Raw genomic sequence first — 24,779 nt, 5'->3', positions numbered from 1 at the left:
CCACTGTCGGCAGGTGGAGTGGGCTGATGGACATAGGCCAGCTGGAGCTTCATCAATACCAGCCCTCGTTCCCCGCGGGTTGAGCCTTTGGGTGCCGGGGCCGACTGGACTTAGGTGGGGCCTCTGTATGTAGACGATGTAGAGATTGGGTTCAGCCCAGAGACAGCAGGTGAGAGATGGCACAGTCTTACACTGGACAAGGTAGTGTCCTGGAGACTCGGGAGCCAAAGGCAGACAGGGGGCGCCCAAGCAAGAGTGGGCCGAAGCCTGAATAGATCAAGTCCAGGGAGTAAGCTGGAGAGGCGTGAAAGGAACAGGCTTGAGTCTGGGCTGGCGGCAATCCAAAGGCAGAGGCAAGCAAGGCTGCGATCTGATCACGGAGATAGTCAAGCATAGTCAAACGATGCTAAGGTCCAGGTTTGGAGAGAGGAAACAACATGGTAAGACGATGAAGAGGTCCGGGCTTGGAGAGAGTCAATGGAGTGGTCAGGCGAAGCAGAGTCAAAGTCCGAGTAGGCAATCCGAGGTATGGAGCAAGACAGGAACAAGGAGACAGGAACCAGGAACAAATGAGGAATGGGAACGCAGGAGTGAGACGAATCTCTAGGAGGCAATGAGTACTCGACCAGCGAGGAGACCTGTTGCAAAGGCAAAGCTAGTGAGCGGAGCCTGTGCTTAAATACTGAAGCTCCACTGACATCATCATCCGGGGCCACGGCTAGGTTCCCGCTGCAGTCCCTAATTAAACCTTGGTGATGGGAGTGGCACCGAGTAGCAGTGTCTCTCCGCAGGCCATGCGGAGAGGCCCGACGAGAAGCAATGGACAAGGTGGCTGGACCAGGAACGCCAGGGACTGCAGCTGGGCCAGAGGCACCAGGGGAGGCCCGAGGATGGAGCCGATGGCCACCGCCGCCAGCAAAGAGTAACCAGGAGCTGGAGTCACTGTAGAAAGGTGAGGGGGCCGTGCCGCGGGTCTGCCGTGGATGGCATTCGTAACACTAGTCTCAGGTAAACTTGATTCAGTAGCTCAAGATCACCAGCGAGTCCTCCAAGAACATGCTTCAGCTATACAATCTATTGGAGATGATGTGAAAAATTTACAATCTTCTAAATTAGCAATTATGCGTGACTGTACATATACATCGAGAAAACTGGGAACATTAGAAAATTCTTTAAAACATTTGAACTTGAGGCTGCTTAACTTTCCTAAAAATTTTGGAGAACTACCTTTGATTACCTTTAAGAAATAAATATCTGATGTGTTAAAGATTCCCTCTGATTCAATTCCTTCGGTTAAGAGGATTATTTTTCTTTCTCGAAGGCAAAGTGTATCTCAATCTGGTATACCTTCGGATAGGGGGAATATTTCTAATTTGTCTGAATACTTGGAAAGTTCTAATGTTGAATTGGTTGATAGATTAGTCTTGCTTGTTTCTTTTTTTTTTTTTTTTTTACTGAACAAGACCTGAGTCTAGTAATGAGAAACTACTTAAGGAATTTAGAAATTGCCTTTTGGGGGGATAGGGTTCGTATATACCCTGACCTAGCTAGACCTATACAATTGAGAAGGAAAGCTTTTTTGAATATGCACTCAGAAGTTCTCAACTTAGGAACTGGTTACATCTTACGTTATCCATGTAAATGCATAATTAAATTTCAAGGCAATACTTATATTTTTTGTTCCTGAACAATTATGTGAGTTCTTAAATGCTAGAATACTAGTTCCTGCTACTAATGAGGGTGGGTCATAGTTGTTATAACGTGATGTCTCACGTGTGATTATTGATCTGAATCGTATTTCCTTAGTTCTCTTATTTTCCTTTACCACCCCCCTCCTTCTTTTATGTTGCTAGTGAGGGATGAGAGATTGTATCTGGATAATTATCCTATAATGTCTAAGATCGTTAACTAAGATCATCAACCTTTCCCTAGATGAAGGATTAATGCCAGATATCCTGAAAGGAGCCATAATCAAGCCAATCATTAAGAAAAAGAACCTTGACCCCCTAAATCTGAGCAACTATAGACCAGTCTCCAACTTACCCCTAATAGCCAAACTAATTGAAAAAACAGTTCAAAAACAACTATCAAACCACTTAAAAAGTAATAACATATTATATCCTGCACAACATGGTTTCCACAAACACTACAGTACTGAGGCATTATTACTAGCTTTATCAGATAATATCTTAAGAGGCTTTGATACAGGAACACATTATATTCTGATTCTATTGGATCTCTCTGCAGCATTTGACACTGTAAATCACAAAATACTAATCAATAGACTAAAGGAAATAGGACTCAATAACAAAACAATAAACTGGTTTGAGTCATACTTAAACAACAGATTTTTCCAAGTACAAATCAAAAACACACTATCAAAGTCAAACTACAAACAGGAGTCATAGAAACATAGAAATGACATAGAAACATGGAAATGACGGCAGAAGAAGACCAAATGGCCCATCCAGTCTGCCCAGCAAGCTTCCCTCATTTTTTCTCTCATACTTATCTGTTTCTCTTAGCTCTTGGTTCTAATTCCCTTCCACCCCCGCCATTAATGTAGAGAGCGGTGATGGAGCTGCATCCAAGTGAAATATCTAGCTTGATTAGTTAGAGGTAGTAGGGGTAGTAACCGCCGCAATAAGCAAGCTACACCCATGCTTATTTGTTTTTACCCAGATTATGTTATACAGCCCTTATTGGTTGTTTATCTTCTCCCCTGCCGTTGAAGCAGGGAGCTATGCTGGATATGCGTGAGGTATCAGTTTTTTCCTTCTCCCCTGCCGTTGAAGCAGAGAGCTATGCTGGATATGCATCGAAAGTGAAGTATCAGGCACATTTGGTTTGGGGTAGTCCCACAGGGTTCAGCCCTGTCCGCAACACTCTTTAACATTTACCTCCTCCCAGTATGTCACCTACTCGCTGGACTTGGAATAATACACTACATATATACGGATGACATACAACTAGTTACCCATCGTAAACACAATCGAAGAAACAATGAAACTGGCTAATATGTATCTTGAAATAATCAAACTCCTCCTAAACCAAATGGAACTTGTAATAAACACTGATAAAACTGAATTCATACATCTAGAACGAAAAAATATACACCCTACACAACCTACAATTGCAATCAAAAATAATCAAACCGTAGAGTTAGCAATAAAAGTACGGAATCTAGGGGTAATAATTGACCCTGAGCTTAACATGAAACAACACATTTCACAGAAATTAAAAGAAGGTTACGCCAAACTAATGGTCCTTAGAAGACTGAAACCCCTGCTAACACTAAATAATTTTCGCACAGTCCTACAGGCAATAATATTCGCGAGCACAGACTACTGTAACTCTCTGCTATTAGGACTACCTCAAGTTACTATTAGACCACTCCAAATATTGCATTCCATTGCTAGAATTTTGACAGGCAAAAAGAAAAGAGACCACATCACAGGTACACTTGCTGAACTACACTGGCTTCCAATTGAACAAAGAATACAATACAAAGCGCTGTGTATAATTCATAAACTAATCCATGATGAAAAGGCCGACTGGCTTAACACAGCATGTACCACACAGAAACCTTAGATCTGCTAATAAAGCTCTACTAACTATTCCTCTGTTAAATCAGCACGCCTCACTCAGGTAAGGGAGAGAGAGCACTGTTGCTGGCTGGACCTGTTCTATGGAACTCCATGCCACTCGAAATAAGGCTGGAGAGAAATTTGAAACTATTTAAAACTAGTCTGAAAACCTGGCTTTTTAAACAAGCTTTTTATAAAGACAAAGAGGAGGAGGAAAACAGTTGAAAGATAAGGACGCACCAAGTAATCAGTTTTTTTCCTCTAATATCTCCAATTGCATATTAACGCTAGATTTGAACCACTTGACAGTTTTTCAACCGACATATAAGCCTTAATGAACACGTAGTCCTTTCTTATTAAAATATGTTACGTTCTTTGTTGGCACATGTATAATTTGTAATCTATACCAATTATAGTTTTCCCTTATTGTGCCTTTCTGTAAACCGTTGAGATGGTGAATTAACTTAACCACGGTATAGAAGAGTTTTAAAATAAATAAATAATTGTAATGTTGCTATTGTTGTGCATGAAGTGGACCCTTGGCCTGGGGCAGGGTTTGAACGGCCCTCCGGTCAGGCCTGGAGGGTGCCTGCCACCAGGAGGCGGAGTACAGGAGAGATGGTCTCAGGTGGGTCTCGCAGGCAGGAAGAAGCAAGGGTATGTGAAGGTGTCCTGGCTATGCTGAACACAAACAGGGAAAAGCACCAACAAGACAGGGACTGAAAAATAAGCATAAGGCAGGGAAGGTCCTAAGACCAAACAAGGAACCAGACAAAACACAAAACAACAACAGATAGAACAAGGGAAATACACAGACAAGGGGATCCACAGGCAGACCAAGACAAGACAGGAGCACAGCTAGGAACATAGGGGCAAGGAATGCCACTGGGACACATAATATAGGTCAAGAGCAAGGCTGGGAACATACAGGTAAGTCAGATCTAAAACAAGACAAGGGCAAACTAGGAACACACTGGCAAGGAAGACCACTGGGGGGCCTAGACAGGACAGGGACAAGGCAAAGAATATACAGGCAAGGAGGGCCATTAGGAGGCCTAGACAGGAAAGGGTAAGGCAAGAAACAAGAACAAGGATTTCAAGCAAAGAATACATGGACAAGGATCCAAGGCACAGCAGAGACTTGATAGGGCTGGCCTTGCTGCATCGTGCAGCCTTCAAAGTGGAGGCTAGAGCATGTCAGAGTGGCCCACTGAGGACCCTTTCTGGAAGAGGGTTGCCTAGCAGCCAGCTTCATTAAAAGGTTTTGCCAATCTACAGCTTTGTAAAGTGTCCCAAACCCTGAAGAAGCTGAAACAGGAATGGATTTTTCAAACAAGAGGCAAAAGGATAGATTTATAAATAAGATGTCCCTTACTAAATGGTGGTAACAATGAAAATTAAGATGTAAATAATGGGGTTTTTTTGTATCTTTTGTTTTTACATATATTTTAAAACTATTATAAAAGAAAGAATTTGTAAATACCTGAGAACATTGTTTCATATTAGACCAAGAAAATGTTTCTGTACCAGAACAGAATACGCTAATGAATCCAGACCAGCAGCCATGTAGCAAGACTCCAAAAGAAAAATCTAAAAGGCCACACAGCTGTTCAGGCAGCAAGCCCATTGAAAGTAAGTAAATGTTTTTAAACCATACAAACAATGGTACATGCAAACTTCCAAATAGTTCTCACATGTTTGTTAGGTTTGTAAATGAAAAATATATCACAGTGCTTTTTTCATATTAAACAAAGAAAATGTTTCAGTACTGGCTGAATACATCAGCAAATTGTGAACCCTGTTACAGTATTCAAGGATACAAAGACAGTTTTTAAAATTTATTTGAAAGAAAATGTGTGACCATCTGTGTTTTTTTTATATCAGACCAAAAAATGTTAGAGCAATACAACCATCCACAAAGAATTCTTATACAGGGGACAGGAAATGTGTCGATAGCTTCACATAGAGAACCTATGCCTGCTGACACAGGAGAAAAACACTGTGAAAGCAGGCGGGGTCATAATTGTACTGATGGTTTAGATGGGCTGGTAAATAATTGTACATTAGGCCCCTCTAAAAATGCACCTGCAGAATCTGAACCAGGGAATTATGGGCAGTTTGTGAGAAGATGGGACTGTGAATTTGAGAAATGTTATAATGTTATTCAGAAGAAAGTGCAGCAACGCATACAGCAAGTTCTAGATGAGATAAGCAACAGAATTTTACATTGTGATTATATACAGGTGTAGTTACATTCTGCATGTTTTCAGATTTCTTTGTATTCAGGAAAGTTAAATCCAGAGGCTCTGGATGTGAATGATTTTTTAAAAAATTCTTTATTTATATATTTTCCAATAAATTTCAAGAATTACAATCTTGAGAAAGAAAAGGGGAAAGTTAAGCAATATTATAACGATACAAATTTAAGAAAATAAATTATTTTATCACTTTTCGCCATTAAGTCCACTATACAGGATCCAATATAGGAACAGTCATTTAAAAATTTAAGGAAAGGAAATAGTCAATATTATTACAGTGGGTTACATAATGTATAATATAGGGTACTCAACCTTCTAAGGGAAAAATAGGAGAAGCAGACTCAATACCCTTAGATTTGGGTACTAATTTGTCACATAAAAAAGTAGAGAGTTGAGCGAAGAAAAAATACCTAAGCTGATTCTTTATACTTAACGAAACATTTACAAGGAAATTTCAAAGTAAATGTTGCTTCAATCTGCAAATCCCTTGGTCGCATTAAAAGAAACTGATGATGCTTCTTTTGTGTCTGCCGAGCAACATCTGGGTACACTCTAACTACTAAATAAAAAAAAGGCTCAAGGCGATGTTTAAAGAAAAGACATAAAACCCAATCATGATCAAACTGAAAAGTGTTGCACTTGGAGATGGACCCTTGGCCTGGAGCTGTGGAGAACGGCTCCCTGGTAGGGACCAGGAAGCACCTGTCCCCAGGGGGCGGAGCACAGGAGGAGACAGAGGCTAGGATGACCTTCACCACTAGAAGCCCATGGTCCCCCCGGGTGGAGCCCGTAGAGACCTGGGCCGCTTGGACTTAGATGGGCCTTGCAGGGTCTCCCGGAGAGGTAACAGAGAAGCGTGCCCACGAAGAACAAGGAATTGCGGTCGGACTCTAGGCTAAAGGTCTGGTGGAGCATGGAAGACCAGAACAGCATAGGCGATGACAAGGCAAGGAACAGAGCCAGAATCAGGAGACGTGGTCAATGGCAGCCGAGGTCAGAATACGAGGATCAGTCCGAGGAGTAGTTAACGAGACAGGGGTCAGGTTCCAGAGGTCAGATGAGGTCACAAGGCAGGCAGAGGTCAGGATCCAGCCAGTGGACAGAATGGTCAAGGAGCAGGCCGAGGTCAGTACCAGAGAGACAGTCCGAGGGAACTACCTGGGAAGACAGGACAGACAGATGCTGGAACAGAAGGATGCTGGACAAGGCTGTAACAGTAGGACGCTGGAACAAGCCTGGAACAGTAGGACACTGGAACAAGACTGTGAACGCGGAGGCAAACTAGTACACATGCAGTGCCGACCCAATTGACAAGGCAAGGAAGTGCAGGCAGGGACTTCCTTATATTGAAAGATAACCTTAAGTTTGGTGACAAGGGGATGTGGGTAGTGTTTTGAGAATGTTGTTCGCCCGAGTGATGACGACCTGGTTGAGGTCTGTGGGCATTTCCGTGTCTCTTCCGGGAGGAGGTTAAAAGGTTCCGGTTTGTCGCCATGTTTCAAATGTGTGGGTCTGAATGCAGACCACGAGAGTAAAAGTGAATGTAAAATAGCCAGATTGAAGAATTGCGCTGACAGAACGGATTGAAAATTTTGTGGATAAAAAGAAGTGAAGTTTTGAAGAACATCTTTCCCCTGAAGCAGGACCTTTTGGTTCGAAACACGATCGTGTCGGGATTCGGGACTCTTAGCTACTATTTTGAGATGAGTACTCTTTTTTGAAATTTATTGGATTGGGACTTGAGACTTGCATTTTTGCTTGCTAAATGAAGTGCTGTTCCTATGAGATATACAATTTGAAGTTCGTCAGCATGTTGGGAGAATTTAACAAAAAATTAAATTTAAAAAATGAACAAAACAAAATTGATTTAAAATAAAGTGACCCTATACCAAATGAGAGTTTGATTGATATACAGACTCTGTAAGTAAAGGTCCTACAACATTTGATGGTTCCATATATTATCTATGGCTATGTGATATGGCATAAAAGATACACCAGTTTAAACCATTTATTATTTGTAGTAATAGACAAATAACACAGGTGTTTTGTGGGGAATCTCATGGCCCTCATGTCATTGCAAAATCTCACAGATAAAGATTTTGCTAAAAACTGCATGCATAGCTGAGGTTGTCAGAACATAAAAAGGCTATGTAAGGCAATATGGCAACTTTTGAGCACCATTTGGAGATAAAAATATGGAGTTGTTTTAAAATAAACGACCAATCTGTGTTCTCTAAAACTGTTTTCCTGTTGCTGCACAATAATCATTTCTATGGCATATTAGATGTAAAAAATGTTCTAAAGTGAACAAAGCTTCTGTAGTTTTTACCAGAATCCATACAGTCATGATCACAATTGAACATTATAGTGCAGTCTTTGCTTGACAGCAACATATATAGACAACGTTGGAGAACAGCAGAGATGGACTAAATGCAGTCTGTTTTCATACTTAGAAATGTGTACACAGACATAGCTTTGGCATAAAAAAAAAAAAAGATTATGTTCAGTGCCTGTCTAAAACAGTGTGTGAGAAATGTGAAGCAGATGAGGGCAAAAAGCAAAAATGTAGGTGCAGTCAATATAAGTTGTGCTGTGAACCCTTGACCAATGATGACAAACACTTGTGTCCTATGGCTCCTATTGGTAAACTCAAAATATCTGAAAAATCTATTTTATGATTGTGAGTGTATGCAGAAAATAGGCTGGCATATTTAATTATATAAGGGCAACAGACAAACAAAAGAAAATTGGAATTCAAAGGTCTTTCTGGGTTTATTAAGCTTTTTGGTGACAAAAATTTCAAAGAATACACATTCATATAAAAGCTATGATAGTTACTTTGTAGTTAGTAAACTAAAAAGACGGATATAGGATTGCTAGCTCAGGGCGGTAAACTTTAAAAAATGACAAAGCCCTGGGCATATGGTTTATAGACTCTAACTTTCTTTCCATGAGGTTGAGCAACCTTCCACAAGCCATATATTTAATAATCAGGATAATAAAAATTATATGGGTCCTATGCCATGTGTTGAGCACTATGGATCTGGGAAAATGATGCCTTGAGAAAAATAGGACGTTTTACAATTTTACAGGGACAAACAATATAATACCTTTCATCTACAAAAAGAGCTTGCTTTACTACTGCCAACAGGATGTGGACATTTTGAGGCAGGCCTGTGTCCTGTATACACCTGAAATGAAGAAAATGATATAGAGAGAGATAATTATAGAAGAGCAGGGGGTGAATCTAAAATTATAAAAAGCTGTATAGACCCATTCTACTACACAACACTTACATCCATATGTATGGCTATGTACAGGTTTATGTTTTTAGAACCCAAGACCATGATACTCATACCTAGAGACAATTATCACAGACAAAGAAACACAGAAACATAGAAATGACAACAGAAAAGGACCAAACGGTCTGTGCAGTCTGCCCAGCAAGCTTATGGTAGTATCTGACGCGCCATGCAGATCACCCCCATCCTAATCAGATCGTAAACGTCAGGGTCCTTGTTGGTTGCTGTCTGAGTCCAATTCCCTATTACCTCTTGACGTTGAAGCAGAGAGCAATGTTGGAGTTGCATTAAAAGTATGAGACTTATTGGTTAAGGGTAGTAACAGCCACATCAGCAAGTTACCCCATGCTTATTTGTTTCTCCAGACTGTAAAAGTCAGGGTCTTTGTTGGTTGCTGTCTAAAACTAATTCCCCTTTTTCCCCCTATTATTGAATCAGAGAGCAATGTTGGAGTTGCATCAACAGTATGAAGGCTTATTAGTTAAGAGTAGTAACCGCTGCACAAGCAAGTTATCTCCATGCACTCTTCTCTTTATTTCCATATTCTAGCCTTTAGGGATCCGCAGTGTTTATCTCATGCGTTTTTTAATTCTTTCACTGTTTTTGTTTTCACAACCTTCTCCAGAAGGGCAATTCCAGGCATCCACCACGCTCTCCATGAAGAAACATTTCCTGACATTAGTTCTGAGTTGTCCTTCCTGGATTTTAGTTTCATGACCCCTAGTTCTACTGATTTCTTTCCAATGGAAAAGGTTTGTCGATTGTGCATTATTAAAACCTTTCAGGTATCTGAAGGTCTGTATCAGGTCTCCCCTGTACCTCCTCTCCTACAGGGTATACATATTTAGGTCCTTCAACCTCTCCTCATAAGTCATTTGATGGAGACCCCCCTACCATTTTGGCCACCCTTCTCTGGACCGCCTCCATCCTTTCTCTGTCCCATTTGAGATACGGTCTCTAGAACTGAATACAGTATTCCAAGTGAGGCCTCACCAAGGGCCTGTACAAGGGGATTATCACCTCCTTTTTCTTATGGTTATTTCTCTCTCTATGCAGCCCAGCATTCTTCTGGCTTTAGCTATTGCCTTGTCACATTGCTATTGCTTGTTACATTAGACACTATCACCCCAAGGTCCCTCTCTTGGTCCGTACACAACAGCCTTTCACACCCCCCCCCCCCCCCATCACATACAGCTCTTTTGGATTACTGCACTCTAGATGCATGACTCTGCACTTCTTGGCACTGAATCCCAGCTGCCATAATTTCGACCACCATTCAAGTTTCCATAAATCATATCTCATTCTCTCTATTCCTTCCGATGTGTCTACTCTGTTGCAGATCTTTGTATCATCCACAAATAGACAAACTTTACCTTCTATGCTTTCCATAATGTCACTCACAAAGATATTGAACAGAACTGGTCCCAACTCTGATCCTTGGAAATATTCTTCTCCTTCTACCCAGTGACAACTATTGCTATCCTTGTGAATGAGTAACAGGAATTAGTTCTAATTTATGGGATCTGCCAGGTACTTGAAACTTGGATTAGCCATTGTTGGGGACAGGATGCTGAGCTTGATGGACATTGGCCTGAACTAACATGGCAATTCTTATCTTCTCATACTGGAGCCATAAAGCACATACAAATCACACATGTTATAAAGGGGTGAAAAATATATGGGTACCTATTTTCTTGATGGTTATGCATCTATTGATGTGGTACAAACAGCTTTTGAATTTAATGGCTGTTTTTTCCACAGTTGTCCATGCCATTATAATGATAAAAAAACAGAGCCCTATATCAGCGACAACATTTGGTTTTCTCAGTTACACAACACAAATCAAAAATGATTTCTTGAAAAGGCAGGGGTTTAAGATAATAGGCTTGTAGTAACATGTAGTAACATGAATAGAGGAGGATGGGAAAATAAAATGTCAGGGATTGTGTAGACTCACTAACTGAATCTGCACTACCATGACTCTGGTATCCCAAAATAAGAACATAAGATTTACCATACTGGGTCAGATCTAAGGTCCATCAAATCCAGTAACCTGATTCCAATAGTGGCCAATCCAGGTCACAAGTACCTGGTAGGTTCCCACAAGGTTGAAAGATTCCATGCTGCTTATCCCAAGGATAAGCAATGAATTTCCCTAAGTCCAGCTTAATAATGGTTTATGGACTTTTCTTCCAGGAACTTGTCCAAACCTCTTTTAAACCCAACTACCTTAACATATTTTACCACATCCTCTGGCAATGAATTCCAGAGTTTAAGATGCATATTTTCTCCTATTTGTCTTAAATGTATTGCCTAATAAATTCATTGCATGTCCCCTAGTCTTTGTACTTTGTCAAAGCTTGAATTTGTGTTTACCAGTCCCATTCCGCACATTTTATAAACTATATCTCCCTTTTGACTATCTCTTCTTCAAGTATAAGAGTCCAAGCCTCTTTAGCCTTTCTTTATAGGTGTTTCATCACCTTTATCATTTTGATTACACTTCTCTGTAGCTTTTCTAATTCCGCTATATCTTTATTGAGATATGATGACCAGAATTGCACACAATACTCAAGGTGTGGGTGCACCATGGAGTGATACAGAGGCATTATGATATTCTCTGTTTTATTCTCCATTTCTTTCCTAATAATTCCTAGCAAATTTGCTTTCTTGGTTGCTGCCACTGCACACTAAGCAGAAAATTTCAACATATTATTCATGTCGATGCCTAGATACTTTTCCTGGATGGTGACTCCCAATATCTAACCTTATATTGTGTAGCTATACTTTGGATTGCTGTTCCCTACACACATTAATTTGTAATTGCCCACATTAAATGTCATCTATCACAACAACTTTTAATACTTTTGTATCATCGGTATATTTTATCACCTCACTCGTTGTTCCCGTCTCTAGGCCATTTATAAATATGTTAAAAAGCAGCAGTCTGGTTCAGATCCCAGGGGAATTCCACTATTCACCTTTCTCCATTGAGAAAATTGACCATTTAGCCCTACTCTTTGCTTTCTGTCTTTAAAACAGGTCTCAGTTCACAGTATAACATTGCCTCTTAACATATAACTTAGAGTCTTTCATGAGATACTTTGTCAAGTGCTTTCTGAAAATCCAGATACACTATATCAAGTGGCTCAACTCTTTCCAGATGTTTTATTCACACCTTTAAAATAATGTAGCAGATTGGCAAAGCAAAACTTCCCTTGGTTAAACCCATGTTGGCTTTGTCCCATTAAACTTTTACTTTCTATATGTTCAGCAAAATTGTTCTTTATAATAATTTCAACCATTTTCCCCAGTATTGGCATCAGGCTCACCAGTCTGCAGTTTCCTGGATCATCCCTGGAACCCTTTTTAAAAACTGGTATTATGTTGGCCAGCCTCTGGTCTTTAGTTACCATAGATTATTTTAATGATAGTTTATAGATTACTAAAAGTAGATCTGCAATTTCATTTTTCAGTTATTTCAGTACTCTGGGATGTACACCAGCTGATTCAGGTGATTTGCTACTCTGTAGTTTGTCCATTTGCACTAGTACATCTTCGAGGTTCACTGAGATTTCAGTTCCTTTGAATCATCATCTCTTGCAACGGTACCTGCTTTACATCTTGTTCAGTAAAGACCAAAGCAAAGAATTCATTAATCTCTCTGCTAAGGCCTTGTGCTCCCTTAGTGCCCATTTTACCCCTTGATCATTCAATTTTCCAACTCACTTCCTTGCAGCTTTTTTGCTTCAAATGCACCTGAAAACATTTTATTATGAGTTCTTGCTTCCATAGCAAGATTTTCAAATTCTGTCTTTACCTTCCTTATCAATGCTTTGCATCTAACTTGCCAGTACTTATACTGTTTATTTATTGGCATTTATATGTTGCCAATGTTGAAGCTCTATGTGGCTAACAATACTACATAGATAATCATAAAAGTAACGGAAAAATTAACCAATATGATAGACCAAATAAAACAGATCGATACACTCACAATGTTTCTCTCAAACAAAGGAGAAAAATCAGGCTACAAAAAAGGCTTCCCTAAATAGATGTGTTTTCAGTAATTCCTTGAAACTTTTAGTACAAGATAATTGATGCAATTCCTGTGGAAGTGAGTTCTATAAGATAGGTGCTGCCACAGAAAAAGTCCTTCATGAGTTTCTGTGAATTAGGCATAACAAACAGTAAGAATGTCAAGCAAGCCTTTCTGAGATGATTGGTTATAAACGTGAAACATAGTCCAAGGAAAGGAGTCGAATGCAAGGAGCTTATGCAAGATCACACTTCTTTATAAAAGAGCATTGTGACTTTATGTTTTACCTAATCTAGCACAATACTATGAGAGATATCCCAGATCCCCCCCCCCAATAATCACAGCATCACCACACAATGGGAATCAATAATTGTCACTATCATAAATTACTAAGGCAATATAATTCATTGCATACAACAACATATGTATAAATTCCATACAAAAAACATAGTTTATTTAATTGTTATTATTCTTTTATATTGCACTTATTCCTGTTAACACAATATGTATATAATGTACAATTTAATCAAACATAATGAACATCATCATCCTTCTTATGCTTGTGGATAGAGTTAGGAGATGTTTGTATTATAACATACAAGCCGTTAAGCCCGTTAAAACGGGCTACATTACATTTTGTTTTCAGTCCATTTTCTAACACAGCACCCTTCTACACTTTTTCTCCCTCTCTCCCCCTTCCCCTCGTTCACTCCTCCCCTTTCCTCCACTCAGTCTTACTCACCCTCTGTCTCCCACTGCCTTCTTCCCCTCACTCTCACCTCCCTCCCCTTCCCTCAGTCACTCCCACCTCTCTCCCCTTCCCTCAGTCACTCCCCACCCTCTCTCAATCCCATCCCCTCCCCCTCAGCCCTCCTCCACTCCCTTTTTCTCTGCTCCACAACTTCTTACCCTTCCACTTACTCACATCCCTGTCTCTCACCTCTCCCTCATTCTCCCTCTCCCCCTTCCACTTACTCACATCCCTGTCTCTCACCTCTCCCTCATTCTCCCTCTCCCCTCACTCTTCCCCACCCCCTACCTCCCTCCCACACACTCACCCACTCCTCCCTCCCTCTCACTCAGTCCCTCCCTCCCTCCCTCTCTCTCCCTCAGTCCCTCCCTCCCAGTCCCACCCCCTCTCAGTCCCTCCCTCCCAGTCCCTCCCCCTCCCTCAGTCCCTCCCTCCCACTCAGTCCCTCCCTCTCACTAAGTCACTCCCTCCCACTCCCTCTCTCCGTCCCTCCCACTCCCTCCCTCCCTCTCACTCAGTCCGTCCCTCCCCCTCTCTCTCTCCTCCCTCCCTCGCTACTGGCCGCTGCCGCCGCCGCCCGCTGCCACCACCGCCACCCGCCGCCGCCCACCGCCGCTGCCACCGCCGCTACCGCCACCCGCTGCCACCGCCGCTGCTGCCGCCACTGCCCGCCGCCACCGCCATGTTTTTTTTTTCCTTACCCTGCCTAAGACCGACCTGCTCGCCCGCACATGCGCAGTAGAGCTGCTCTCTACTGCGCATTTGCGGCACGTCGGTCAGGCTTCATTTATCTAGTTAGATATGAACTGTGTAATTTGAATATGACATTTCCACAAGCATAAGAAGGATGATGATGTTCATTATGTTTGATTAAATTGTACATTATATACATAGTGTTAACAGGAATAAGTGCAATATAAAAAAAATAATAAAAATTAAATAAACCATGTTTTTTGTATCCCTTTATGTTTTACCTGCCATTCAAATGGTAACTGGTGAAGATGGTATAATACTGTTTTCTTCATACAGATCCCTTCTCCATTTTTTGAAAGATGTCTTTTGTCACCTCACCTTTTAACCATGCCAACAGTCATTTGGCCTTCCACCTTTTTTAATGCATGGAAAATATCTGGTCTGGACTTCCAAGATGGTATTTTTAAACAATGCAAAACAATACCAAGCCTGATGTGGAAAGTTATTCATCTAAATGGCAAGATTTTGAATATTGATGCACCTATCTGGCTATCTAGCTAGATAAGAAATAGATGTTCCGGGGCATTTCAGGGAGGAATTAAACTATCCAGCTAACTTAGCTAATTTTTAACTCTAAGCAGATACATTAGCCAGATAACTTTAGACCTACCTCAGAGCAAGTCTAAAGTTATCTGGCCTTTCGAAGCCAGATAACCTGCCACGTAACCAAATATCTTCAAAAGATAGCAGGTTAAGTAGTTAAAAATCCTATAACCATGGGCCTCCTGGCCTGATTCTCACCCCCTACTAGAAATCTTTTACAATCCTTCTGGATGAGCCCCTCCCCCAATCCCTCCAAAGTGAAATTAGCTGTAATATTACTCCCAGGATCTGCTCTTCTTTCACCTCTCCCTCTCTAAAAAAATAATAAAATAAATACAAGCTCAGCGAGAGCAAAGTATTTGTTTTAGTTTCTAGCCCCAAAATGGTTGCTAAAGCACCATCTGTGGAAATTACAACCTTGACCTCTTGTTCCTACTTCTTCCTTTTAACGTTAGGACCTCATCAGTGCAGTATCAAGTCAATTTTCAAAGGCCCGCGCGTGCAAATACCGGGGGTTATGCACATGGCTGGATCTTGTGCGCATCGCACACATTTTATAATGGGCCCAACCACGCTCGTAAACCCTGATACGCTCACAAGTGCTGGGCCTCTCCAAGGGGCTGGCCAGGGGGAGGGCAAGGACAGAGCCATTCGACGCTGTCCCGGGGAAGTGCGCGCTGGCAGCTGGCCAGCATGTGGAGATTACTGCTGCTCCAGAGGAGCAGTAAGTAGTAAAAAAAAAAAAGAGTTGGGAAAGTTAGGTTAGGTTTATGGGGTAGGGAGAAGAGGGGAAGAGGGAGGCAGTTTAGGTAGGGGGTAGGGAACTGGGGGAGGCCCGATTGCATCGCCGTGTATATTTAGTGAAAATTTACCCCCTGGACTTTAAAATCCAGCATGCATGTCCACGCAGCCATCAGATTTTGTAACATGCGTGCGCTGGGAACCGCGCACATATGGACGTACGCGCCCTGCTTTAAAGATCTACCCCTATATTCTTTTTTCCTGTTGAGGGTTGACTTTCTGTAATTCTTCAGGATAAAAAGAACCTTGCCATAATTTCATATCGTGTACACTGTTTTCGGCCCCTTTTTTAAAAATCCATTATTACAAATATCTTATTGATCCAGGTTTGTTTGTGACCTTTTTCAAATTTCCCTTTAGTTTTTGACAGTCTAACATGATCCCCTTTAAAAAAAAAAAAAAAAAAAAAAAAAAGGGGGGGGCTTTCCAGACCTGCAGCGAGTTTGAGCATGTCCTATGGACGGGCCTAGCTGTATTATTCTATGAAAGCTATGATTATAGCTGTGTACAAAATGTTGCAGCACATCTTGATTCCAAAAAGTGTTGTGTAATCTAAAGTATCACCACATTTTGGATTTTAAGATCCTGATAAACCTCTCCACCACTGCTGTTTTAACATGATTATTGGTCATAAAATGATGTCTGGGTTTTAATAAATTCTTCAGGGAGCTATTTAAAAACTTTTTATCCTTATCTGTTTGCATTTTATTGGGAATTTGGAAGCTGTTAAATATATTTTCAAATGCCCTGGTCACTTTACTGCCTATCCTTGTTTTTAGACTCACAACTCATGCATAATTTGACAAGATATCTATCACAGTCAAGATGTATTTGTAACTGCTGTTATAATCAGACAAGGTGGACATATAAACTAAATCAGCCTGTCATGGTGCATCCATGTCTGACACGATGATTTTTTTGTCTTTTAAAACGTGCTGTAACAAGTCTATGTAAAGAATAACCATCTTGGTCTGTAAGCCATTTGATTACTTGTTTTCTGGTCACTCTTGCATTACTTTTTTTTTTTTTTTTATCAGCCTGAAAAACAGAATTTATCCCTTCAAAACTTATTTCATCTGGGTTCTAATACATTTTCTTTAACAGTTCCCTCATGCATGGTTGATGTGTGTGGATCTAAATACAATGGTCTGTATTTAAAAATGCAGTCCTTGTTTTATTCACTTTACTTGTTTGAGTTTCTAAGCCCTTCTATTAATCATTCTTTTTGAGTACTACATTGGATCTGCTCAAATTTAATTTTGAATGCCTGACAGGAACAATTTTTTTTTTACTAAAGCTGCCTGATCAGATGGAAGCAGGACTTCTCCTTGTCTCTTTATACAGAGTGAGAGAGCTTCTTTCAACATCACAGGTCATTCTGTATGTTTTTACTTATTATTAATGTTTTCCTGTACCTCACCCTGAACTATGGAAGGGTTGGTAACAAATATTTCAAATAAACAAACATGAACTTCTGTTTTCAGTTGTATCACCACTGTTACATTCGGTGGCTCGCAGGCTAACCCTGCGAACTACAACCCTCATCTCTCGGGCCAGGCCTTGGTCACAGCTTGCCTTACAGCAGGATGGCGCCAGCTCCATGCCGCCCATGCCTCCCTTAGGCACACGTGTGGCCAACGCTATCCAGTTTAAAGACCCTGCAGTGGGAAAGGTCCTGTGGTGCATTCTTACGACATTTCACAGCCAGACCTATAAAAGGCCCTCCAGATCTCCACTTCCTTGCCTCGGAAACAGGTCTCCCTACTTTCCAGTAGTGTATGTTGCTCCAGCGTTTCTCATCTTCAGTTCCTGTGAGCCTTGTCTTCATTCTCCAGTTCCAGCATTCTTCAGCTTCAGTACATCGCTGCATCCCTTGCTGCCCTCCTGTTCTTCTCCATGCCTTTCTGCCCTGCTCATCTGTCCTACCTTTCCCTTCAGATGTTTACCTGGTATTGACCACAGCTTGACTCCTGGATACTCTTGATTGCCCCCTGACACTAACCACAGTTTGACTCCTGGATATCCTTGACTGCTGCCTGTCACGAACCTCTGCCTGCCATCATACAAGTCTCATACACCCATTCTTATCCAGTTACCTCAATGGCCCTTACCTAAGACTTGCTGGCCCCAGCACCCAAAGGCTCAATCTGAGGGGATCGTGGGCCTGTAAAGGCGAAACTCCATTTGGGCCTCTGCCTCATCCAGGCCTGTCAACCCTGCCTTGTCCCAGCAACCACCCCGGTAACAATTGTTTGGACTTCTAGTGCTGTCACAGGGTCCATTAATTTTTTTGTCCTCAAAAGTGACAAGGACCACTTCTGATGACATTGTGTGTGTGTGGGGGGGGGGGGGGGGGGAATGTTTGAGGAGATGGTTTGGTTAGACTTCCTGTTATGTAATCAAAAACCTGTCAGAGGTCATTAATTGTTCTGTCATCAAAATGGCTAGGGCCATTAATTGTGCCATCAACAAAAGTGACAGCGGTCATTTCTGATGACATCATAGGAAAGTGTAGTTTGTGATGGGGCAGGGCATGGGAGGGGTATGGGCGGAGTACGGGGTGTGGTATGGGTGTGCTCTAGATGGAAAGCAAATGTTGATTGGCTAACATCATTCTTATCTGAATTGTCAGTTTGATGAGAGATTTACCCATTCTACTACTACTATTGAAAGTGTTCAGGGGTAAATAATTGGCACCAAGTGCCTTTATTTCTTGTTACATCCATAATCACAATAAAAAATACACAAGGTCCTCCGGAACTGGAAGGCCAGTTTAAATGTGGGTCTTGCTCTGTGTGACTCTACGTTTGTGAGCTTTCTTGGATTTTTGTTACCAGTGTGCAATGGAAGTATAGATTACCAGGTAGGTATACTTGTTTGACAACACAGGTGATGTTATAGTGTGCCAGCATGGGCTTCTTTATATTGGGCAGATCAAGCATTGTATCCAGGTATGGATACTGGAACATATGAGTTGTATTTGCATAAGAGGGGGAGAATGCACTTCAAGTCACCCATTGGAGAACTGTGGAACATCAGATTGAGGATTTAAGGTTCTTTGTTATATCTCAGATTCAATTGCTGCTGGGGGGTGGGGGGGAGGAGGGGCAGTAACATTTCTACAATATTAACACAGAGAGAGCAAACATTTATTTTCGAAAGGAAGACTTTGGAGCCAAAGGGGTTAAATCAGGAGATAGAGTGGAGTATCTTTGTGTAATTCTTTTGCGATTGGTTGAATTGGGATTTTTAGCCATTCCCAGTCATATGCCCTACAAGGAAGCAGGAGATAGATTTATAAATAAGGTAGCATTTATATTTTACGCATGCTCAGTGTTTTTGAATGAGAACTGCCATGTGGGGGGGGGGGGGGGGGGGGACGTTTGATGGAGGTACTTGCAGATATAATTGCTGTTTTTCAATTGTGTAACTGTTTTACCATGGGGCATTGTATGGCTTTACTCATTTATATATATTTAATTTATTTAATGATGTTTAAGATATGGGTTATAATAATGTTTTATTGTTGGTTATATGTGATGTCTGTTTAGGGGCACGGCATTGTAAGAGAAAAACCTGAATAGCCGATGCAGCTTATATTTAAAAAACAGGTTTGAGCATTTTTGTAGGAGTATTTTTAGTGTGGATTTGTTTTAGCATCATTATTTGATATAGGGATTTAATATACTTTGTTTCTTTTCGCCTACAGATATTTCATCATTCAATTCCATTGGTGGCTAACAGAGGTCCAATGTGGCTGTTAAAGGAGCAGCTTATTCAAACACATTTTGGATGTTATGTGTGATATGATGTTATAACTTCATGTTGTATTATATGTTTGTTTTATATGGGTTCATTATTAGGAAGGATTGGTCCCCTGAAGAAGCTGGCTATGTCAGCAAAACTAGGGTCCTTTTTGGGATTGTGGGTGTATGTTTTAATAGAATCTTGTGATATGTATGTTTGTTTTTGGTGGGATGGGGTATATTTATAATATACATGCGTGCTTGTTTTTTCTGTAGTTTATATGTAATTGAAATTGGATTCTAATAAATATTTTGGGCAATATTTGGTGCCTATTGACTTACTTTCCATTTATACACACCCATAATTATTTCACTAAATAAAATCCAAACTGATCTGTGTCTGTGGTCCCTTAGTCTGATCTCAGGCATCTTTCTTCCTAGGGTGCAATGAATGGATTTTCCTGTCTCTCACAGATCTCCCCTTCCAAATACCTGTGTCCAAATATTGGCTCTGGAATCTTCAAATCTCCCCTTTCCTGTTTCTTTCTGACAGAAACTCTGCAGGAAGTGCCTCAGCTTTCTTTGCTCAGGGTAGATAGAAAACTTCCTCTCAAATAAAATCACCGAAGTACTCAGCACACTTATATCTGCTTCCCGACCACTGAGTGTGGGTCATATGAAGTGGTTTTCTCACGTCCTAATTTACTCAACTCAGGGATTTAGCCAATACTGGTTAAGCATAGGGGAACTGTAAAAAAAAAAAAAAATCAGATCCTTCTTGTCCAACTCCAAATCAAAAATGCCACACATAAATATGAGGGCCACTTATTCCTATGCAGGCAGAAAATTACCATTGTAGCAACATCCAGTGGGGGTGTTGTGTCAAAATACCTACAGTACCTGAATGTAATTTGCTTTGAAGTGCCAAAAAGTGGAATACAGTTAAAAAAAATAAAAAGGTACATTCTTCTAATATACATGGCTCAGTCCTAATACTTGCCCAAATGACTAGTGGAGATCCCATGGAATTTTCTTCATTAGAATAACAGCATGTGTTATTAGCATAACCTACATTCCAAGATGATTTATAGTGATTAGACCCACTCTGCATAAATTAAGTTAGTGAATACTATGTTAACCTTTGCTGGGTAGCATGGACACATTTTTATCATTAAACCACGGCTTAGTAAATAGGCCCCAAAATTTGCAAAGTCACAAAAAAAATCTATGGATACACAAATACACATCATACATTAGTAAGTTAAATACCTAAAATTTGGATGAATAACAAAGTTTAAATAATTCTTGGACATATTTCTAGACAGATTGACAGAAATCCTTATGTACTGTGATGTTGGTTTGACTGCCAGTGATTCAGAAGAGGAGTTAACTAGCTGAGATCTTAAGAGGTCCTTCGGATAAGCTGATATGACTAAAATGAGAGGAAACTTCTTTTTCTTTTGACATAAGTACAGCAAAGATTTCTTGGATTTTGATATCAAAGAAGTGACAGATGAGAGAGCCTGGATAATCTTGCCAATTTACTTCACTACATTACAGTCAGGAATTCTTTGAAGCCCTCAACTTTTATTAGGAGTGTAACCCTCTCTCTTAGCCTGGATATCAGATCAGATAAAACAAAAAGAATGGTGACAATAAGATAGCATGGGGAATTTTCCTGAGATGTAAGAAGTAGAGGAGGAACAGAAGGCTCATCTGCATACTGCTCCCAGCATCCCCTGGGAGAGGAGTCTAGAGGTCACCATAAGCGATCCAGGGATTAACTTCCATAGCCCCAGCTTCCAGAGGCCACGCACCTTTTGCAATAGAGGAGGACCAGAAGGCTCATCTACATACTGCTCCCAGCATCCCCTGGGAGAGGAGTCCAGGGATTGACTTCCACAGCCCCAGCTTCCAGAGACCCAGCAACCTTTGGAGTAGAGGAGGACCGGAAGGCTCATCTGCATACTGCTCCCAGCATCCCCCGGGAGAGGTCACCGCAAGTGATCCAGGGATTGACTTCCACAGCCCCAGCTTCCAGAGACCCAGCAACCTTTGGAGTAGAGGAGGACAGGAAGGCTCATCTGCATACTGCTCCCAGCATCCCCCGGGAGAGGTCACCGCAAGTGATCCAGGGATTGACTTCCACAGCCCCAGCTTCCAGAGACCCAGCAACCTTTGGAGTAGAGGAGGACAGGAAGGCTCATCTGCATACTGCTCCCAGCATCCCCTGGGAGAGGAGTCCAGGGATTGACTTCCACAGCCCCAGCTTCCAGAGGCCCTGCACTCTTTGCAGTAGAGGAGGACCAGAAGGATCATCAGCATAATGCTCCCAGCATTCCCTGGGAAAGGTCACCGCAAGCGATCCACGAATTGACCTCCAGAGGCCCTACACCCTATGCAGTAGAGGAGGACCAGAAGGCTCATCTGCATACTGCTCCCAGCATCTCCTGGTAGAGGAGTCCAGGGATTGACTTCCACAGCTCCAGCTTCCAGAGGCCCTGCACCCTTTTTGCAGTAGAGGAGGACCAGAAGGCTCATGTGCATACTGCTCCCAGCATCCCCCGGGAGACAAATCCAGAGGTCACTGCAAGCGATCCAGGGATTAACTTCCATAGCCCCTGCTTCCAGAGGCCCCACACCTTTTGCAGTAGAGGAGGACTGGAAGGCTCATCTGCATACTGTTCCCAGCATCCCCAGGGAGAGGTCACTGCAAGCAATCTAGGGATTGACTTCCACAGCCCCAGCTTCCAGAGGCCCTGCACCCTTTGCAGTAGAGGACTGGAAGGCTCATCTGCATACTGCTCCCAGCATCACCTGGGAGAGGAGTCCAGGGATTGTCTTTCACACCCCCAGCTTCCAGAGGCCCTGCACCCTTTGCAGTAGAGGAGTACCAGAAGGCTTATCTGCATACTGCTCCCAGCATCCCCCGGGAGAGGTCACTGCAAGCAATCCAGGGATTGACTTCCACAGCCCCAGCTTCCAGAGGCCCTGCACCCTTTGCAGTAGAGGAGGACCAAAAGGCTCATCTGCATACTGCTCCCAGCATCTCCTGGGAGAGGAGTCCAGGGATTGACTTCCACAGCCCCAGCTTCCAGAGACCCAGCAACCTTTGGAGTAGAGGAGGACTGGAAGGCTCATCTGCATACTGCTCCCAGCATCCCCTGGGAGAGGAGTCCAGGGATTGACTTCCACAGCCCCAGGTTCCAGAGGCCCCGCGCCCTTTGCAGTAGAGGAGGACCAGAAGGCTCATCTGCATACTGCTCCCAGCATCTCCTGGGAGAGGAGTCCAGGGATTGACTTCCACAGCCCCAGCTTCCAGAGACCCAGCAACCTTTGGAGTAGAGGAGGACTGGAAGGCTCATCTGCATACTGCTCCCAGCATCCCCCGGGAGAGGTCACCGCAAGTGATCCAGGGATTGACTTCCACAGCTCCAGCTTCCAGAGGCCCCGCACCCTTTGCAGTAGAGGAGGACAGGAAGGCTCATCTGCATACTGCTCCCAGCATCACCCGGGAGAGGAGTCCAGGGATTGTCTTTCACAGCCCCAGCTTCCAGAGCCCCTGCACCCTTTGCAGTAGAGGACTGGAAGGCTCATCTGCATACTTCTCCCAGCATCACCTGGGAGAGGAGTCCAGGGATTGTCTTTCACACCCCCAGCTTCCAGAGGCCCTGCACCCTTTGCAGTAGAGGAGGACCAGAAGGCTCATCTGCATACTGCTCCCAGCATCTCCTGGGAGAGGAGTCCAGGGATTGACTTCCACAGCCCCAGCTTCCAGAGGCCCTACACCCTTTGCAGTAGAGGAGGACCAGAAGGCATACTGCTCCCAGCATACCCCCAGAAGAGGAGTCCAGAGGTCACCGAAAGCAATTAACTGTGTAAAGATTAATTTAACAGTGGTTAAAAAGGATTGGTAAGTATAGCTTTCAGAAATTTTTAGACTTATAAAAGTTTGGTGAAAGGTGAAATTGAGGCATATATTCTTTAGAGTTTGTGTGTGTCTGAGGTAATAAGCAAGCTAGAGATAGTTTATTCTAGTGTTTGTCTTTCCCACCCACTGAACCCTTGATTTTTAGGCACAAGACACATTTTCTTTAAAAAATCAATCAGGGTCTTATCTAAATCATACTATTGTACCAGCCCTTATTGAAAGTTTAATCATCCCCTTGTAGGACACTAGCTGATTATTTAGTTTATTCACCTGTATATTTAAAGTACTCTCATTCCAACTCCCTTATTATCCTAAACTTAACCAGGAACTCAATAAAACTAAGATGAAGGCAGCAGTCCAGCAGAAAGAGGGGGGCATTCCAGTCTTTTGCTTTGAGTGTCACATGTATGATTTCTTACCCGCCGGTGAGAGATTGTATGTGTGCATTCGGAGCAAAGAGCTCCTGGCTCTGAGGGAACGAGTCCGATCTCTGGAGGCTAGAGAAGCAGACTTGGAGGAGCTGAGGTAGACAAAGAGGTACATTGGTGAGACCTTCAGGGACATAGTAGCCAAGTTCCAAATACAGTCTGGCAGCCCCAGTGCTGCCTTGAATCAGAAAGGTCACCCAGTTGGAGAACATCACCCTGGTGTAGCAGGAAGTGATCCTGTAGCAAGGAGCTACTCTCCAGGTGATGTATTTTCCTCTCGCACTGAGGACAAGTTTCCCAGGGCAACGCCCAGGAGGGAAAGGTTTGGCTGGCCATCATAGTTGGTGATTCAATTATTAGAAATGTAGATAGCAGGGTGGCTGGTGGATGTGAGGACCGCCTTGTAACTTGCTTGCCTGGTGCAAAGATGGCAGACCTCACGCGTCACCTGGATAGGATTACAGACAGTGCTGGGGAGGAGCCGGCTGTCATGGTACATGTGGGCACCAACGACATAGGAAAATGTGGGAGAGAGGTTCTGGAAGCCAAATTTAGGATTTTAGGTAGGAAGCTGAAATCCAGAACCTCCAGGGTGGCATTCTCTGAAATTCTTCCTGTTCCACATGCAGGTTCCCAGAGG

The 24,779-nt window shown here is 42.4% G+C and overlaps 1 protein-coding gene across 2 annotated transcripts in view; it reads right to left on the bottom strand.

Moving 5' to 3' along the window:
- SLCO1A2 (solute carrier organic anion transporter family member 1A2) overlaps nucleotides 1-10,539 on the bottom strand; it is a 147,125-nt gene extending 136,586 nt beyond the window's left edge. The window contains exon 1 of one of the 2 annotated variants that reach the window (XM_029616551.1): nucleotides 10,521-10,539. The gene's annotated coding sequence lies outside the window, so the exon portion shown is untranslated. Of the gene's footprint in view, nucleotides 1-8,955; nucleotides 9,022-10,520 lie in introns of those variants that run through there. The other variant, XM_029616550.1, reaches the window with a different exon arrangement.
- Between the last annotated feature and the right edge of the window lie 14,240 nt (nucleotides 10,540-24,779).

Source organism: Rhinatrema bivittatum, chromosome 9, assembly GCF_901001135.1.
Source record: "Rhinatrema bivittatum chromosome 9, aRhiBiv1.1, whole genome shotgun sequence".
NCBI classification, from domain to species: Eukaryota; Metazoa; Chordata; class Amphibia; order Gymnophiona; family Rhinatrematidae; genus Rhinatrema; species Rhinatrema bivittatum.
This window is presented reverse-complemented; position numbering and strand designations above follow the sequence as displayed.